Source organism: Meriones unguiculatus, chromosome 9 (genome assembly GCF_030254825.1).
Source record: "Meriones unguiculatus strain TT.TT164.6M chromosome 9, Bangor_MerUng_6.1, whole genome shotgun sequence".
NCBI lineage: Eukaryota > Metazoa > Chordata > Mammalia > Rodentia > Muridae > Meriones > Meriones unguiculatus.
The window spans coordinates 76,501,353-76,520,841 of record NC_083357.1 but is presented as its reverse complement, the minus strand read 5'-3'; the positions used below and the strand labels follow the sequence as shown (position 1 = coordinate 76,520,841).

Sequence of the window (19,489 nt, the reverse complement as noted above, 5' to 3'; positions counted from 1 at the left end):
ATCTCAAGTCACTATATTTGGATACAAGGCACTAAAGAAAGCAATTAAAGGGTTGGGGATATAGCTCAATTTCTAGAGTCTTTGTCTAGCATATACAAAGCCCTGGGTTTACTTCTTGGCACCATACACCACATACACAGCCTATAAATGCACACATCTGTGATTTCAACACTGTAGAGTGGAAGGAAGAGGATCAGAAGTTAGCTATATGGTTGGAGGCCAGGTTGTGCTACATAAGAAAAAGGGGGGACAAATTAAGATTAAACGTGGTCTTAAGAGTGATTTCCTAATTCAGTAGGATTAATTTCCTTCTACAAAAAGGATCACAGGAGAGATGGGACCACACAGAGAAAAGGCTTTATGAAGGAACACTAAGCAGATAGCCTTCTTCAAAGCAAGGACAGAAAGCCTGGTAACAATAGCCCACAGGTAGCATGGTCACAATAGTGGGTCCATGGTTTTTGCTATTTAGGCTACAAGCCCATGGTATTTTAGTAATAGTCTGACTTCAATGTCTTGAAGTAGAAGATTCTACCTAGCATCTTGGATGGGGCTGTGACTTGGGATAATAGAAATGACAATACCATCCAAATAGGACTGTAAAGCAAAGGGCCAAGCCAAACAGGACTATTCCCTAGCCCTATGGGCGTAATGGAATTTTCCAGATGGGTTTAGAATTTGGTTGGGATCCAGAACTTCCTTTTCTAGGCAGTTCCCCACTTTTGAAAAGGAAATGTCCATCTGTTGTCAATTCTCCTGGCATGTATTGGAAGCCCATCAGTTGTCTGGTTTCACAAGTTCACAGCTACTGATGAATTCTGTCTTCTGGTAAATCATGTGTCAGTGAGTCTTTGAACCTGAAATTGATGCTCATATTAGTTGACTTCAAAGATGGTAGAAAGAAGCTGAATATATGGTAGGTGGGAAGGACATGGATTTCATAATAAAATATCTGTGGCCATTTCTACATACAATCAGCCAAAATTGTCATAGTAAATAGCAATTATCTAAACATAAATAAGTATCATTGAGCTAATTTTAAAATGGATTTTAAAAACTGTCAATATACTAAAAAAGTATATGAATATATACTAAATGCAAACATATATAAAGTATGTATAAGCATATACTCTAAAGCATATACTTTATACTTACGATATAAAGTATATATATAATACACATATACTTAAAGTATATATTAGTATGTGAATATAAAGTATACTAAGATGCTTACATATATTATGATTTTAGTAAATAAGCTTTTCTATGTGAATATACTTCATACTAGTGAGCTGTACCCTTAAAAATAGTTAAGACTATAGCTAGCAAGACGATGACTGAGGATAAAAACACTGGATATGCAAGACCAATGACCTAACTTTGATCCCAGAATCAACTGTTAAAGGAAAGAATCAGCTGCTAAAGTTGCTCTGTGACCTACACACACTGTCCTGGAACACACATGTTACACACACACACACACACACACACACACACACACACACACACACTGACACACGCTTTCTAACAACAGTATTATAATAGTGATGACTTCAACATAAATGGCTAAGATGGCAGTGTTCATGCTATGTGTTTTCTATAATTGATCATTTAAACCTTCAAATAAGCATTAGAAGATATAAATAGAAATATTATGATAAAAGAGACAATCTACCAAAGAGATAAAACAGCCTGTCAGAAAAATAAAATAACTCTGAGCTTGAATTTACATAATATATAATACAGTCTCAGAATATAAGAGCCAAAAGGACAAACAAGAGAGATGGTTACGAAGACCCCTATCCTCTAACTGATATGGACACAGTTACCTGCTATTGGATCACTTTCCTCTAGCTGGGCAGCTGTGTCTGGCCTCAGTGGAAGAAGAAGTGGTTAGTCCTGATGATACATGAAGTGGTGTGTGTGGAGGGGGAATGGCACGTGATGGGGAGCTTGGGGGACTCCCTTCTCTGAGAAGAAAGATATGGGGGAAAGGGGAAAGAGGGTGGAAGGGTTGGTACCAAGAGGAGAGGAGGGTATGTGATCAGTATGTAAAGTGAATAAATATATAAATAAATGAAAAAAGAAAGAAAGAAGGAAAAAAGAAAGAAAGAAAGGAAGGAAGGAAGGAAGGAAGGAAGGAAGGAAGGAAGGAAGGAAGGAAGGAAAGAAAGAAAGAAAGAAAGAAAGAAAGAAAGAAAGAAAGAAAGAAAGAAAGAAAGAAAGCAAAGAGAAAAAAGAAAAGACCAGTACTGTCAGTACAATGTGGATTCACTAAGTCTCACTAGTTTCCCACATGCTGGTACTCAGACAGAGCCAGGTCCTGGGGAAGACAATTCACTCTAGGTATACAGGTCCATGATGTGTATTTTAGATGCCATCTAAGATATCCAGAAGAATGCGTGGCCTCCATGCCTATCAGCTAATCCCCTGAAGGTAGAAATGGAAAGATTAAAATGAATCATCCAGTTTGTCAGAGGGATCATAGATGTACAGGTATGCTTGTTTCTATGTTGTTTGTCTCCTTTGCACTTAAAGATGCATTAGAGATGAAGACTGGCTGTGGTCCTCAACATCATCCCCGTCACTAGAAATGGATGTGATCAAGGTTGATCCACTTTCCCTTTGCACAGATTGTACAGAAGATTTGAATACCCCCTAACTCTATCCCATCTTAAGTGGGATAAAAAGTAAGGAAAAAAAAGGAAAGCATGTGAAATGAAGTCATGGTTTGTCCTTCCCAATCCCAAACCACCCAAGCCCTTTCCCATACGTGACAGTGAAAATCCATTTCTTTACAACAGGCTGTGGGGTGCCATTTGATGGGCACTCACCAAGCAGAGAGAAGATGGTTACAGAAAAGATGCCTTTTGACACACAGCTGGGCCTCCATCTGTCCCCAGACCGGGAAGCCACCTCCCTTTCTGGGAAGAACAGGTGATGAACAAGAAGGAAAACTCAGAACAGAAGCTTTACAAGTCCAAAGACAAGTTTCAGGGTTGGTGGAACATGCCTTTTATGACCTGCCTTTTTTCTTTTCTCACAAAGAAACCCAAGTAAATGAACTTACTAACCCTCAGATTATGACGCATTCTTAAATAATCCCCTTCCTTCATTTGCTTCCTTCAAGCCAAAATAGTTATTTAAAAAAAAAAAAAAACTTTCATGCCATTAAACTGGACTCTTTCCATTTTCTGTATTTGTTTGGTGAAATGGAGTTTGTAAGTGTGACTTTTGTCCTCAACAGCTCTGAGGCATTCTATGCTCACTATCTTGGACATGTAGATCATTACTACCCAAGTTTAGCTTCACACGCTGAAGGAACAGGGACAATTAGTTGAATGGTATAAACGGGTGACTGGGCCCTAAGGCATAAAATAATACACTGTTCAAGAAAAAGATTTTCATATCAATGACAGAAATATCTTACTTAAATCTATACCCTAGCCCAGATTATTTCAGGTGTTTGGGAAAACGGTGAAAAGTGGAGCTCCATACCCAAAAATGGCTGTTTCTCGACTAACGCACGAAGTGTGTTTGTTGCTCACATACTTTGTTAGGCAAATCACAAAAGAAACCAAAATTGTGCATTGGACTTTATGCACCTGTTTGCTTTAGTTTCAACACTAGAGAAGTACTAGTGAGTAAGGAATGTTAGCTGTCTGCAAAATGGAGGGAATAAGAAACTGGAAAACAGAGACTGAAGCAGAAACTGAAAGAATAGTCTAAAAATCCACATCATCTTAGAGTTAATTAACATAAACTACATATACAATGATCATTATGTAAATTACATATATAATGATCTATATAAAAAGTAGGATCCATCCATACACACACTATAAAGACACACACACAGAGATACATAGACACACAAACACACACAGAAACACAGAAACACACACAGAGATACCATGCATACACACACACACACACACACACACAAGGTATGGTGTCATCAAAGGCATTACAGAATTAATTGGGTATATAATATGTTGCCTTAACAACATATTATGGTGCCCTGAGAAATTTCAAAACAAATTCTGCTATTGTCTCGGCTCTAGCAAATGTTCCCCCTTTTAACAAGCATCATAAAAACACGTCAGATAGCATCTCCATAATCAGAAGGAGGAAGACAAAAGAAAGTCAAGCATTTTAGACACTATATTTTTTAAAATGGCTTTATGTTAGAAAGCTGGTGGCTTAAAGATTACAGTAAAGAAAAATTGGTTGCAAACCAGTGAAGTCGCATCAAAGGATCATTGCATTACAAGTATAACCTCTAACCAGACCACTATTTTCTAGTGTTTTATGTAAAACTCAAAAATTGAATTTGCCAGCAGTCATGGAAAATCAAAATCCCTTGAGAAAGTTGCAAGAACCCACACTTTGCTATAGAAAAAAAATTAATGTAAGCTGCACGATATCTTTCTTTTTTAATAAGAATCTCGACAGGGCTCTGAACAGTAGCATGCCTCAAAGAAAGTGACAATGAGAGGGGGAGAAGTGTTTCCTGTTACAGGACCTGTCCTGTCTAGCAGGAGCCATCATGATGGATGAAGGATGCTCAGCCAGGTAACAGGTCACAGCATCCAGTGGGTGAACATGCCTTCCAGATGTTTATTTACCCCTGTGGACCTAAACACAGAAACTTCTAAGTGAGTGCTTGGATTTCTAGACCTCTAGACATAACTAGATAAAAAACTAACACACTGAAGGAAAGAAAGGTTGCGGGTAAGGTTACATGTGTGCTGAGCCAGGAGGTACGGCCTGGCATTGAAGCTCTGCCACACTCTGGGTCTAGGATCTGTAGTAGTAATTTTACTTCAGTTTTCTTATATGCAGAGGAAACAATCATGGCAGCTATCATTTGGTATGGCTGTACAAATAGAGATCCACAGTACATTAGTTACTACTCCACCACAAGCCTGCTATGGACATTCACCTGAACACCCTATGCTCTGGCTAGTACAGAAATAGGAGGGAAATGTTGCCTGGGAAAGGAGCAGACAGCTGTTCCGTAGAACGCCTCAGAGATATGCACTTATTATCTTTGTCAGCTGGCCGTATTATATGGCCCAGCTCTCAGGAACACAGACTCTGGGCCCTGATTATGCAACACAAGAAACAGATCCTTCTCTGGGAAGGAGAATCAAAAGAACCAATCAATCAAGCCTCATGGTATTGATGCATAAAATGAAAATCACAATTCCCTTACAGCTTAAACGCTAGGATGGGTATTTTTAGGCATGCACACTAGTCTCTCCTGGAGGAAAAGCCTACACGGAAAATGAAATGATAGGGCGAAACAATGAAGCGCTCACTCCAGGGACCTCTCTCTCTAAACTTCAAGTGTATGCTGGCCTTAGGGCCATCTAAAAGAAATCACAGCTTGAACTGTCTGCCTACATTGACTGTTCCATCTCTGCTCTGGAGGACATGGACCAGTGAGACTGGAGCAGAAAATAAAAGCAAAAAGGATACAGGAGATGTCTAACAAACGTTTGTAAATGTTTGTACTTCTACTGGATCTTAAGTAGATGGGATGGCTATTCTTAACTGTCAGCTTGAGTACATCTGGAATCAACTAAAATCCAAACATAGAGGGTATATCTATGAGGGATTTTAACTTAATTTGAAATAGAAAGATCCATTTCTAGTTCTTGTTCTTGAGGCAGGAAGACACACTTAATCTAGCCCACACCTTCTGTTGGAAGCCTATAAGGACATGGAAGAAGGAAGCTTTACTCTTTGCCTGCTTGCACTCACCTTGCTAGCATGTCTACTCTTTCTCTGGCATTAAAGCACACTTCTCCAGGATTTCAATGTATAACAAAGACCAGCTAAGACATCTATCTAGTCTTTGGACTGAGCAACTGCTGGATTCTTGAAATTTTCATTTATAGGCAGTCATTGTTGGATTAGCTGGATGAGAGCCTGCAAGTCATTCTAATAGATTTCATATATATATAATGGTTTTATATAATGTTTTATGTGATGATTTCATATATGTGAGTATATATGGAATATATATAGAATATAGTTTTTTCCTATGGTATAAGTTCTGTTACTCTAGAGAACCCTGACTAGTACAGTAGGAAATTGCTATAAGCTTCCTGGCTCCACATTAAAGTCCTTCCCAGAAGAATTCCCTATTACTTACAAATGCCTCCCCCAACCATCCTATCTCCAGCTACAAACCTGAATGGGAAGTAGATCCTTTGCTCTCAGTTACTTCATGCTTCCTGAAGGTGGTTGCCACAAGTGCATTATGGGAGTATCTGAGGTGAGAACTGGATGACTTCTGGGCTTATTTAAATAGCATATTAATACATGACAAGGTAGGTGAAGATAACATGTTTTGTGAGATTGTTAAGATTCTTAAAGAAAAAAATACTGTTTATATTACTAAATGCTTATATTTCCACACAAATATACTTATATGTCTGTGAAGATCTCTGCTGGCTTGAAATGTAAACATAGACAGTATAACCAACTGTAGCTATAAGAGAAGCACTGTAAGATACCTTCCTACTGAGGACTTCTGTGTCTCACACCTGTAATTCCACCATTCCAGAAGCTGAGGCAGGATAATCAAGAATCTGAGGCTAGCCTGGACTATACACTGTGAGTTCCAGGACAGCCACACCTACAGGAAAAGACATTTTCTCCCCCAAACATTTGTTGTGTCCTTTGGGAATTTAATTCTTTATTGCTGATCAGTTTGAAAAGTTAGTTTAAAAAATTAAAGTAGCCGAGCATGGTGGTGCATGCCTGGAATCCTAGCACTGGGGGAGTCAGATGCAGGCAACTCTCTCTGAGTTCAAGGTCAGCCTGGTCTACAAAGTCAGTTCATGACAGCCAAGGCTGCACAGAGAAGCCCTGTCTTCAAAAAACAATGTGAGTGTGTGTGTGTGTGTGTGTGTGTGTGTGTGTGTGTGTGTGTGTATACTAAAATGGATGGTCCAGCTATCCCACATCTTTCTATTTACCTGAATGTCTCCAAGTAAACCTTTCAGAGATACCTGTATACCGTGTTTACTGCTGCATTATGAACACGAGTTAAGTTAGCCAACCAACCTGGAAGTGCAGCCAAAGGGGGATGAATGAGAAAAATTTGCCATATACACTCCATGAAAATTTTTTCAGCCATAAAAATGAATGAGTGATGAGCATATAAATGAATGTGGGAGGAAACTTGTCTATTGGAACAAAGAAAATTATCAGGCAAAGGAGGAAAAAAAAGAGGAGAAACGCAGGTAAGGTACAAAAACAAATATGCTCACATACAAAACATCTAAAAATAAATAAAATATTAAATAATTTTCATTTTAAAGGTTATGATAGTAGCCAAAAGGGGGATGGAAAATTAAATGTACTTGAGATAAAAGACAGAAGTAAAAATATGGCATTATTTAGAATGAAAACTATATTTCAACAAGAAGAAAAACATTGTGATATCACTAATAAGAAGGCATTGCTCTATGCACCTACACCTACTACTTCTGTCTGTCAGCCATCACAAAACCCCAGTGCATAAGTCCTGTTATTCACATGTTGTATGTAAAGAGAGAAAGAGATGGAGGTCATGAATGGAGTTGTGGCATTTCTTTCGAGAAAAAAAAAGAAGACTTTCTTTCTGTCACTTCAGGTCACATTTTACATAAACATTGGTGTTCAAACATTCTGTGTTGTGCCAGGGCAGAAGGCACTGCACGTTGTCAAAAGCTTACAGATCCTGTGACAATGGCAGCATGGATCGCTCCTTGAGAGAAAACAGGCGGGCTATGGAAACCTGTTCTGTAACACACAGGTCAAACCATTCTCTTCAAATGTAATGTTGCATTGTCAAGGGTTCAAGCACTCGTGAGAGCATGGAGCTGGCCTGTAAAGTGAGCTTTATCCCAATCTTCTAACTTCCCATCACAAAAGGGCTCGATCTGTACAACATCCACCGATGAGAATCAATGAGCATTAAATCAAGATGAGTTAAGTGTCTGAAAGAAGGGGCAGCCGGCCGAGGGTTCTCCTTCCACTATTGCTAAGTATTTCATCTTCCTCAATCAAGTGAAACGCCGAGCCCACACCTAATTCAATAGCACAGTGACTGCCCTGCCACCTTAAGGAATGACAGGCCTGTTGCCTCTCCAGCAGGAAGCAGCAGGAATCAATAGCTGACATTTACTCAATGAAATACAAATTGAGATTAGCTAGCTTCACTTTTTGTTCAGCAAATTCAAATCCGCAATCAATTTCTGTGCGTGGATACACTATGGAAGTTGGCTTTGAGTTGATTTGTTTCTTTCTTAGCTAATTACAGTGTACAAGTAAATGAGGAATCAATTGCTTGCCTTCCTCTTACTGTATACATTTCAGTGCGTAAAACAACTCTGTCAAAGATGGGGGTTATTACAGTTTTTCTAAAGAGAGGCTACCAAATGTTCTACACACTTTGTGGTGTGTATGTAATGATAATTTAAGACTCTCTCATGTTGAACAAATATAAAACTTTCCCTTCTGTCATTAGTTAAGCTGACAGAGAGTTCCTGATTGGATCAAGCGCCTGCTTACAGAACTCATAGAGAGTTACATACTATTTATTGCACAGCTGATAATACAAAATTCAGGGCACAAAATCTGACACTCCTTGACCTAACAATTCCAAACCTGAGCGTGTGATCAAAAGAAATCAGTATTTCTATCTACGGAAATATGCATGGATTAACGTTTCATTCACAAAATACAGAAACTGTAAAACACCTTAGCATCTTCAATGACAGCACTATAGCTTTCATAAATAAGTCGAGACAAATTGATTCAGTCAAGTGCTACCCATTAATAAGAAAGGCAAACTACCAAAATGGTGTCCAATGAATAGGTATGGCACATGGCATAATTTTTAAACTGGTTTCTATACACAAAACCGTGGTGCGCTTTTGCTTCTGTGAACCTCAAGTTTAGAAAAGAGTAACAAGGTGGCAAGATATTTGAATAGTATTTACCCAGTAAAATGGTTTGAGTGCCGGTGTTATATGGTTAAGGCACAGAAAATGATGTTGTTGTTTTTTTTTTTGTTTTTGTTTTTGTTTTTGTTTTAAGGTACCTATGGCGAAGCAATCACTACAGATGAGCTAAGGTCCCATCAATATCTTTGTCTTGTGGTGAGAAAACTTAAGAAAATGTCCCCATGCTGTCTGTTAGATCTCTATAACACGCCCTACACAAGTGACGCTTCATACCTTTTGGACAGCATCCCACTCCTCCTAACCCTCATCTCTAGACCCACCATTTTATTCTCTGCTTCTTTGAATTTGCTTTAATAACACATTATGAATGAAATCATGTGGTGTTTTTCTTTCTCTGTCTGGATCATCATTAGCACAATGTCATCTAGCTCTGTCCATACTGCAAACAGGGAGATTTCCTTTTGGTCTGATGCTGAATATAATATCCACATACCAGAGTGTGTACAACTGTATCTGTTACAGCAATGACAAGAATGCATGCATGTAGGGAGTGTGTGGTGTGTGTGTGTGTGTGTGTGTGTGTGTGTGTGTGTGTGTACCTATTCCATATCTAGGCTTTTGTGGTAGAATGCTTTCTTAGCTTGGATGAGGCCCTAAGCAAACATTCTACCATTGAACTACACAGCCAGTCTGTGGTGACTATATTCTAGCAGTCCTCAAATATTAAATGTGAGCCAAAAGAGAACTGTCCAGTTTACTTTGAACTCGTGATTTAGGCGAAGCAAAGAAAATTCACATTTGCCGTTAATCTGTTGCTGAGACCACTGTCTGGAAAGATGGCAGGTGGCATGGGGCACTAGCTTCTGAAGACAGCATGGGATCCAGACATCAACTTATACGGCAGTAATAAGTTGAGTGAGTCCAGAGAGCAAAAGTATTCTAAGCACTTACCAGTTTCTTGCCTGAACATGGCTAAAACATGAATCACGGTCTCATAACTCCTGAATTATTGTTGGGAAGACTGTAGGAATGAGAGAAGACAGGCTTTATCGTGACTGCTGCTGCCCAGTCTGCAGGGTTATCGCACTGATTGTGAGGGCTATAAAGTTACAGTTCTAGCTAGCACGGTGAAACAGCCTTTGGAAATTCTCCAGCCCGGGGGGAAAAAAATACTTTCACTACTGAAAATTCTTATTATAAATTTTTCAAAGATTTTATGGTAAATGATGGAAAGTTCAATCTATTTTGAAATACCTGAGCTCGTAAAAGGCTATAACAGGCCCAGGGAAGTACAGAAGTATTAGTCAGCATTCTCTAGAGGAACAGAACCAATAGAGTGTATATTTATATGCACATACTTATATATGATTATAGAGGAGATGTGTGTGATTGGAAGCGGCAGAATGCAATAACGGTCATCTGCATTTGGAAAATTCACGTCACCCAGCAGCAGCTAAGCCCAAGAAGCCGAAAGCCTCAGAAAAAAGGGAACCAATTATGCAGCTGAGGCCCAAGACAGAAGAGTTAGAGGCTCCCTGGAGAGTTGTTAGTATGAGTCCGCACTAGAAGACTGAGGAAACCAGGGTCAGAAGTGTATAGGCTCAGCAGCACGAACCAACACTCGAGCACAGGAAGAAAGGAACTGCAAGCCCTAGCTGGTTCTCATTTCATCCAGGAGACCAGCCTGTTGGATGGTACCACCCACACGCAAGCTGAGTCCTTCCCTTAGGTCGCTGCCCCTTCTCGGTGATCGCAGAAATCACCTTCACCATCACGCTCAAAGGTGTCCTTTGCTAGTGGCCTCGGCGTTCCTCGGTGCAGTCAGGTTGACAAAATCCAACCTCTGGAGAGCTCACAGTTCTCAAATATGTCTGGAGCCGCAGCCTCGGCTCGCGGAGCTGGCCTCCCAGCTTGTGTCATCTTGGTCACTGCTTCCCATTAAAAAGTTTTCCGATTCTGGAGAAGTTACGTCACTGTCAGGGCTGCTCCAGCCCTACCGGCCATGTGTGGCTACTGATTTTAGATTTTCATCCACTGCTAACGTCTCCCAGTCGTTTACCCGTTAATCGCTCGGCACCTTCTCAAATGACAGGCTAGAGACGTGGCCCCACCTCTCAGAGCAGCCTGCCAGAAGAAATTTCCCCACACACTAGCTTCATGATTCCGGTGAGAGTTTTTCCAATTAAACCGGTATAAATTTATTCTAAAGAAAAAAAAATCAGATGCGCAATCAAAAGTATGTGAACAGCTACATGGGACTTTTATTTACATTCACAAAGGGTCTTAGAACGTAAAACAAATATTCCTCTGCATTCACGACAATAAAGACCACTTCAAGACTCGTGAAACACCCCGGATTACACAAGGCTATCATTCACTCTGTCACAGACTTGGTATAATTTATGTCAAAATGAGGAATCTAATGTACGTAATTGGGCTTGCGAAACACCTGGCAGAAACGTAAGTGTGCATTTTCCCCAAAGATAACGGTCTACAGGAGCGGCAAAGTTTCAGGAGGAAGTGGCAGCTTCGGCAGGACGTCGAGGAGATCTGCACTCGGAAGGGTGACTGAATTCATCATTACTTCCAGAAAAGGGGAGGTGGCCCTGCTGCCCGGCAGCTGTAAGCCACGTCATATACTCTCGGCAGCCCTTCACTTTGAGAAGCCTAGACTTGACAGTAACATCGCTTGAGTTCTCAGCGCCCTGGCTGGAATTTCATAGTCTTTTTTTAGCTTGGAAATGTGAAGGTCTAAGGTTATTGACGAAAGTTCAGTGCTGTAAGTATTTTCACAGTGTGACGTAGGAGTGAAATTGGTAGTTTGCTGCTATGGGAACTTCTGGCTTAACCTTTCAGGACCTTTAGATGTTTTCCTTATGAATAACCTGGAATAATTTAAAATAAAACAGACTAGTTTAAGCTCCAAAACCAGAGATGCCAAAACGCTAAATAACAATATGCCTTAAAATGTAAACAACACTCAGGAGCCCAGGGATTCATTTCTTAGCTGTTAGCGCCTTCTCTTGCGATTTTCCGTTAATAACTTGCAGCGCCACCTACCGGTACACTGAGGAAATGCAGTAGACATCAAATTGAAGCAAGTCTGAAATTACTGGCTCTGGTTAACACAGATTTGGTTAGGAGAATGAGCTAAACTACAATCAGAACTAAAATGTTGACAAAGCCCCACGTTCTAACTCCAGAACACACACACACACACACAAACTTCAGGAGATTATTAGTGTGTTTGCTAATCATTCAGTATTAAATATTAAGAAATACAAACAATAGTTTAAAAAATCCCTTCACTGGACTTCCTGTCATGTAGCTCCCAGGTTTTAATTCACGTGTTGCGGCATCACCTCTAAGTCATCCTTTCAATACCACCACTAAAGGTTTTATGAGAGAGGCCACAAAGAGTACAAACTGATCTACAAACCAGAACAACACATTCAAACTCAAAGATAGAAACATCCTCAGAAACATAAATTGTTCCTAAATCTTTAAAAAGACTCAGAAAACACGTGCTTTTAAATCTATTTAAAAAAAAATATGCCACAGACAGAGAAGTAAGAGGGTGGCCAAACTTTGCAGGCTGAAGCCAAGCCCTAGCTTTCACAGCTAAGGTCCTTGAACAAAAGATTACAGTCTTCTTGTGCCTTGGTTTTTCAGCATGCAAATGGGATTCCAAGATAAAAACCTATGGTAAAACCTTTGTTTTGCAGTTTAGGTGAGTTGATATTTGCAAACAACCTACATAAGTTTGTGGCACGCATTTATTAAATAAATGAAAGGCTATTTCATGTATTTAATAATAAATACAGATAGGAAGTCACGTAAATGTTCTTCTGGGCTTTTAATTTTAATCTTGATTTTTATTTTTTACACGCGTTATCTGCCCAGCACTATTTCCCCTACCTCCTCTCTCCCCTAGATCCGCTCCTCCTCCATTTTGGAAAAAAAAAAAGTGTGGGGAGGGAGAGGGGAAGCCTCCCAGGCATATTAACTGAACATAGCATAACAAATTACAATAAGACTAGACACAAACCCTAATATTAAGGCTGGTCTAGGCAACCAGTCAGGAAGTACTCTCCACTTCCACTGTCAGGGACCCACAAGAACACCAACAACACAACTATAACGTGTGTGCAGAGGCCCTGGCTCAGATCCATACAGGGTTTGTGATTGTCTCCATGAGTGACAATGAGCCCTGCTTCACTGATTCTGCGGGCCTTGTTCTCATGGTGTCTTCAACCCCTCTGGCTCCCTCGATCCTTCCTCTCCCTCTTCTTTGGGGTTCTCCTGGCTTCACCTCACGTCTGGTGACAATTGGGCTAGGCACCTATCTATGAGTATAGCAGAATTTCATTAGGGATCATTTCATTAGCCAGTCATATTCGGTTCTCTTCTGGGTCTCTGAGCTGCCCTGCCTCTTGTTCCTGGCCACCCACTCAGGGTCAGGCATGAGACTCAAGTTGGACCAGCCATCGGCTGGCTACTTCCACAAGCCCTGCACCACCATTTCCCCAGCACGTGTTGCAGGCAGGACAGCTTGCAGGCCAAAGGTTTTGTAGCTGGGATGATGTCCAGTCCCAACTGCTGGGAGCCTTGCCGGATTATAGAAAATGTCCAGTTTGGGTTCCGTGTTTCCCATTACCAGGGGACTTCGTGAGGGTCATTCTTATGTATTCCAGAAAGTTTCAATGTGAATTTTTCTTTAGTTGAGAACAACTTCTCTTGGTTGGAGTACATATTCTTGATAAAATTACCATCTTGCACATGAACTGTGATGGACCAAGGGTATCTGCTTATTATGCTAGGAAGAGGAGCTCAAATAAAGACCAAAAATAAGACAGTAATTCCAGACATATATAATAAACAGTGCTGGGTTTCAGAAATTCGATATTTTTAAAAGGCTGTTTTAGCATAAATGGTCTGAAAAGGATAAATACATTGTAGAAATCCCCGAGTACTGAAAGGATCCTAGAGTTTTCATAAAGCAAGTGAATCCAGTGAAACTTCTGTAAAATGCCCATCCTCTTTCACCTTACTCTAAAACACAGTCACAGTCACGAGAAACCAGCGTGCATGTTGCTGTGAGTCTGATTCTTACACTCTCTCCACCCACAACCCCCTCTCCCTCAAGAACTTTTTGACAGGATTCCAATGAAGTAAGTGAGTAAAATGCACATACAAGTCAAACATTTCCTGACATACCTTGGGGATAACCCACAGCTGTCTAATGTGACTGAAGGCCTTCTCCATGGGAAGGAAATCATGCTCAGGGAACATTGCTGGCTTGGTTTGCTTTCTGGTGGTATAATAAGCCTCATCACCAAGAGCATCTTGAAGAGGAAAGGGTTTGTGTCAGCTTACACATCCTGATCAGAGTCTATCATTGAGGGAACTAAAGGTAGGAACCTGAAGGCAAGAGCTGAGGGAGAGGCCATGAAGGAATGCTGCTTACTGGATTGTTCCCCGTGGCTTGCTCAGATTGCATTTTTATACCTTAAGGACCAACTTTCTAGTTGTGGCATCACTGACATCAATCATCAATCAATAAAATGACCCACATGCTTGCCAACAGGACAATCTAATGAAGGTGTCTTCTTAATTAGGGTTTTTCAATCTCAAAAGGGCATCTGCTCCAACGGTGTCTGCTTCAAACCAGTGTCTTCTTTATATAAAAGGGAAGCCGCACCAATGAAACAAGGCCTGAATAAGACAATAATGGCCACAGATGGAAGAAATCTCATAGGACCCCACCCCTAAAAGAAGACCAACAGGAATTAATGACTGCTAAGAGACTCTTCTTCACAAGGACAAAATATATCAGGGCATGAGTTCCTCCATGAGACTGTTTCTCCAACCAAGAACCATGTATGGATATAACCTAGAACCCCTGTTCAGATGTAGCCCACGATAGCTCAGTATCCAAGTGGATTTCCCTAGTAAGGAGAATAGGAACTATTTCTGACATGAACTCAATGACTGGCTCCTTTACCTCTCCCCGCCCCTGAGGGAGGAACAGCCTTGCTTGGCCACAGAGGAGGACATTGCAGCCAGTCTTGAAGATACCTGATAAGCTAGGGTCAGGTGGAAGGGGAGGAGGACCTCCCCTAGCAGTGGACTTGGAAAGGGGCAGGGAGGAGATGAGGGAGGGAGGGTGGGATTGGGAAGGAATGAGGGAGGGGGCTATGCCTGGGATACAAAGTAAATAACCTGTGATTAATATTTAAAAAATAAGCTTTCTCTTCAATGAGGAGGCCGAGGGGACCCCAACATGCAGATCTTCCTGAAGACCCTGACGGGTAAGACAATCACTCTTGAGATTGGGCCCAGTGACACCATTGAGAATGTCAAGGCCAAGATCCAAGACCTGACCAGCAGAGGCTGCTATTTGCTGGCAAGCATATGGAGGATGGCAGCACCCTGTCTGGCTACAACATCCAGAAAGAGGCCACCCTGCACCTGGTGCTGCGCCTGCGCAGCGGCATCATCGAACCATCACTCCGTCAGCTGGCCCAGAAGTACAACTGTGAGAAGATGATCAGTGCTATGCACACCTGCACCCCCGTGCAGCCAACTGCTGCAAGAAGTGCAGCCACACCAACAACCTGCACCCCAAGAAGAAGGTCAAATAAGGCTGGGCCACAGGTGCCCATGACCCCGGGGCCAAATAAAGTCCCCTTCCATCAACTGGGAAAAAATATATATATGAAAAAAATAAAAAAAGAAACAAACAAACAAACAAAAAGAGAGACTCTTCTTAATCAGACTTCTTTAAGGAAGAGCATCCAGATAAGTTATCCAGTCCCAACTGGTCAGCCTTACAAACACATATGAGCACTACTGTATGGACTCCCCAGTTGTCTGTGAGTGTGCAAATGCTGCTTTGTTATCATTACATATGCATTATGTAACAATATTACAGATATATTGTTGAGACAGAGCGAAAGCGGTGGAAAAGTTATGAATACTGTTCAGATGCAGCAAATTCTCAAAAAAATTAAAAGTAAGTAAATGTCTAATTTAAACTTTTTGTAGTGTATACAATTTTACCATTTACTAAAAACGAGAGGAAACTTGCATACTGATGAGACGAATGTCTTTGTTTTACATCTTGGATGCATATTTAATTGCAACCTAAAATTGTAGTTTCACATATGTTGGAGCATTTCACAGTAATCCAGAGATGCTTGAGGCCTGCAGGTCACAGGTTGGACACACCTGGTTGGGCATCCTCAACGCTTTTCAAAGTTGATCAATATTCTGATTTTATAATTGTCACTGGACTCTACTTCACATAAATAAGTAGTGCAAGAGTACAGAAGTACTTAGGGCCATTTTAGGAACTTTTGAAAATCCTGTGCTAATCCTAAGCCAACTTTTACTTAACAATTCCATGTTCTAGGAAACTCAAGTCTGCAGCTTAAACGGCAATTTTTAAAACCAAACATTCTAAGGATACAATCCAGAGTTTTACGCATTTGATACCTATACAATGAGGAACGGTGGTAGGAAAACATTAAACATCTTTGTTTGGCTTAACTGATTATTTTCTGTAAGAGCAGCATACAATAGTCTTTATCTGAGCTGACGTGTTTCAGGCAGGCTTTTTCTGTGCAGTGGTGACATCCGTGTTCAAGTCTTCTGTGACGTCATCATATGTCACACAAATGAGCACTCCCAGCACTTGGATTAATCACCTAAGATTGGGAATAAATTTTTGGTTGTATATGCAGAACCTTTTACAGTATCCAAATTGACTCCTACCACCATATGGGGTCACCACACACATTTTAAGAAGTTGAAGGTTAGGTCCACATTTCTTTCGTTCATACACTCAGCAAAGTTGATATTTTTTGTTTTGCCTCGCTTCACTTTGTGCACGTGTTTGATACTGGAGATTCAATGTGGAACAGGGAACAAATAGCAAGCATAGAAATATGATGCCTTAAGTAGATGCTGTGGAGGGCAGTAATTCAGAGTAAAGGAAATTGCAAGTAACAGGGAGGAGAGGCAAGCCAATATTTGGGAGTAGAAAGACATTTAAGTAAAAGCTCAAGGGAAGTAAACAAGATGGATGAGCTTCCCAGGAAAGGGAGAAGTGGTTCTCTCAGGGCTGTGACAAAGATATGTTTGGTGTACTCAACAAACAAGGTCACTGAGACTATCTAAAGTATCCGGGGAAGAAAAACTGTAAGATATCAGACAAGTGAGGCATTTGGAGACCAGATAATGTAAAATTCTTTTAGATCAGGTGTAGTTGATGTCAAAATTCTTTGAAATATATTTCAGTGCAGAGATTGGCTCTTTGTCTCTTCGCTTCAAATGTGGGTGAGCTTAGAGCAATAATAAGGTACAAAATAAATCACTATCATTTCAGACGTGGGTCATAAAGGAAAATTGAACTTGAGTCTGTTTGCATTGTTCATGTATGCTGCATTAAACTGTCATGTGACATTCCTGAGACCGCTTTGCCACAGCCAAGCCACATGTAAAGGGAGCATGGAGCCTGCCTTTCTTCCCCTCAAGTCAGCTCGCCAGTAGCTTGAGTCGTGGGAGCTCACACCACACACACAGCAAAAGAAGTATGCAAGTAATTCCAAAGTGCAGCCATCAGATTTCCCCAGGTAAGGCCCCAGAGGCTTTGGAGTAGAGACAAGCCATCTCGGTGGTGCCTTGTCCAGACTGATCCATACAATCCATGATCATGACAAAATGAGTTTTAATGCACTATACTCTGGACTATAAGTTACACAGAGGTAGGAACTTGGACACCACAATAGGATCTTGGATTTCATTTTGAAATAGAAAACTTTGGCAAGTTGAGACACAGGGTTGGACAAGTGAAGGAAGAGGACTGAAACAAGCTCTTGCACACGGACTTGTGAGAAAAAGGGAAAGAGAAGAAGCAACAAGGCCGGTTTGGGCCTGTTGCGGTCATTCAAGCAGGAGTTGATGATGGGGCCAGGAATGTAGTAGTGGCATTGAATGTGGTAAGAAGAAAAATGAATGAGACTCACCCAGATAGCAACCTCAAAAGGATTTGCTGTTTGAATGGAAGTTGTGTGTGGGAGAATAGCACTGAAGAGCTTAGCTAGAGCAATAAGTAACTAGAGGTATCCTTTACTGAGACATAGACAGATAGATTTGCGAATAAAAAGCAAGCATTTCGTTTCAAACTTGCAGCACGTCCATTGTCACTCAGAGTGACATGTTGAGACCATTTTGGTACGTGATTTTGCAGAGGCCTGGCTCTGTAACAGTTGAACTGCAAAAGCCATGTTTTAGGCAAGATGTCTACAAACCAAAACATATTCTGAGGAAGACAATCAGGGTGCAGCTATTTTTAGATGTCATGCAAATTTTCGGAAGCGGAAGGCTCTATAAGCGCATATTGGCAAATGTGTCCTTCGTAGTGAGGATGCATTTGAGCCACAAAGGCATCTTGTTCATTGTCACCTTTGAATAAAGTTCTAGCTCTCACAGAGTTAGGGCCTGGCCTCACCTTCATGAAAATTAACACTTTTATGAAAACTGTTCACCCCACTTTTCCCCACAGGAACTCCACCTCAGAACCACACACCCCATGCACCATGACAAAGAATTTGACCATCAGATAATATGTTGGCTGGAGACAAAAACCTCAAAATATCACGGCATGAGCCTGTCTGTGTGCAGCAATCTTTAAACAAAGTTAAGTCAAGCAAAGCCGTGTACACATGTTCCAGCAAGGAAAATCTGGCCCTATACAAAATTTATGTATCAATTATGAGAAATAGACACTTGCTTAGGCTGCTCAAGCTAGGGCACCTTGTTACAGCAGCCTCAAATGACTAGAACACACTCGCTGCATTTTGGGGGCAATGTGTTTACTCTTTTCTCCCTGAGATATAAATATGATGACTTTGAGAGTAAGGGGTTCAAAGGTACAGTTTGAACTTATTTAATCATCTGAGAGGTTTTTTTTTTTTTTTTTACTCCCTCTCTTACTGGTACCAGAGATGCTGTCACTCGATTCACTGTCTCCTTCTCCACTGTCCTTCACACTAAATTCATCTGGATTCAGATGTGTCCTGAAACCGAAAAGAATTACTTTGCTACCCATAAAATATGTACAGAATGTCAAACACATTGCTCAGCTGTAGCGATAAATATTCAGAAATTACCTTAAGCTTGCAGCAGATTTATCCTCTCTGTTAAGGGATGGGGAGTGGAAGGGAACTAAGATTGAACCCTATTTGTAAAGAGCGGAGCAGCAGCCACTACTATTTCACCCTTTGGTAAGGAGATGACAGCTCAGGCTCTGCTCCCCTCATCAGGAGTGCATCAATCAGGAGCTGACCCTGAGGAAGGTTTGTGTTAAATCTAGAGTTACCACGGACAAAGGGACAGCAAAGGCAGACACAGACTCCCGTGAACGGTGCTATCAGGCCTCCTGTGATCATCTGTAGATATGCTCCCAACAGCAAAATTGACATTTAAAGTCCCAAATAATCAGCACCGAATTTGCAAAA

The 19,489-nt window shown here is 40.9% G+C and overlaps 1 pseudogene; it reads left to right on the top strand.

Annotated features, from left to right (window-relative positions):
- The first annotated feature begins 15,225 nt into the window (after window positions 1-15,225).
- On the top strand, window positions 15,226-15,610 carry LOC110551926 (ubiquitin-ribosomal protein eL40 fusion protein-like; annotated as a pseudogene).
- The last annotated feature ends 3,879 nt before the right edge of the window (window positions 15,611-19,489 follow it).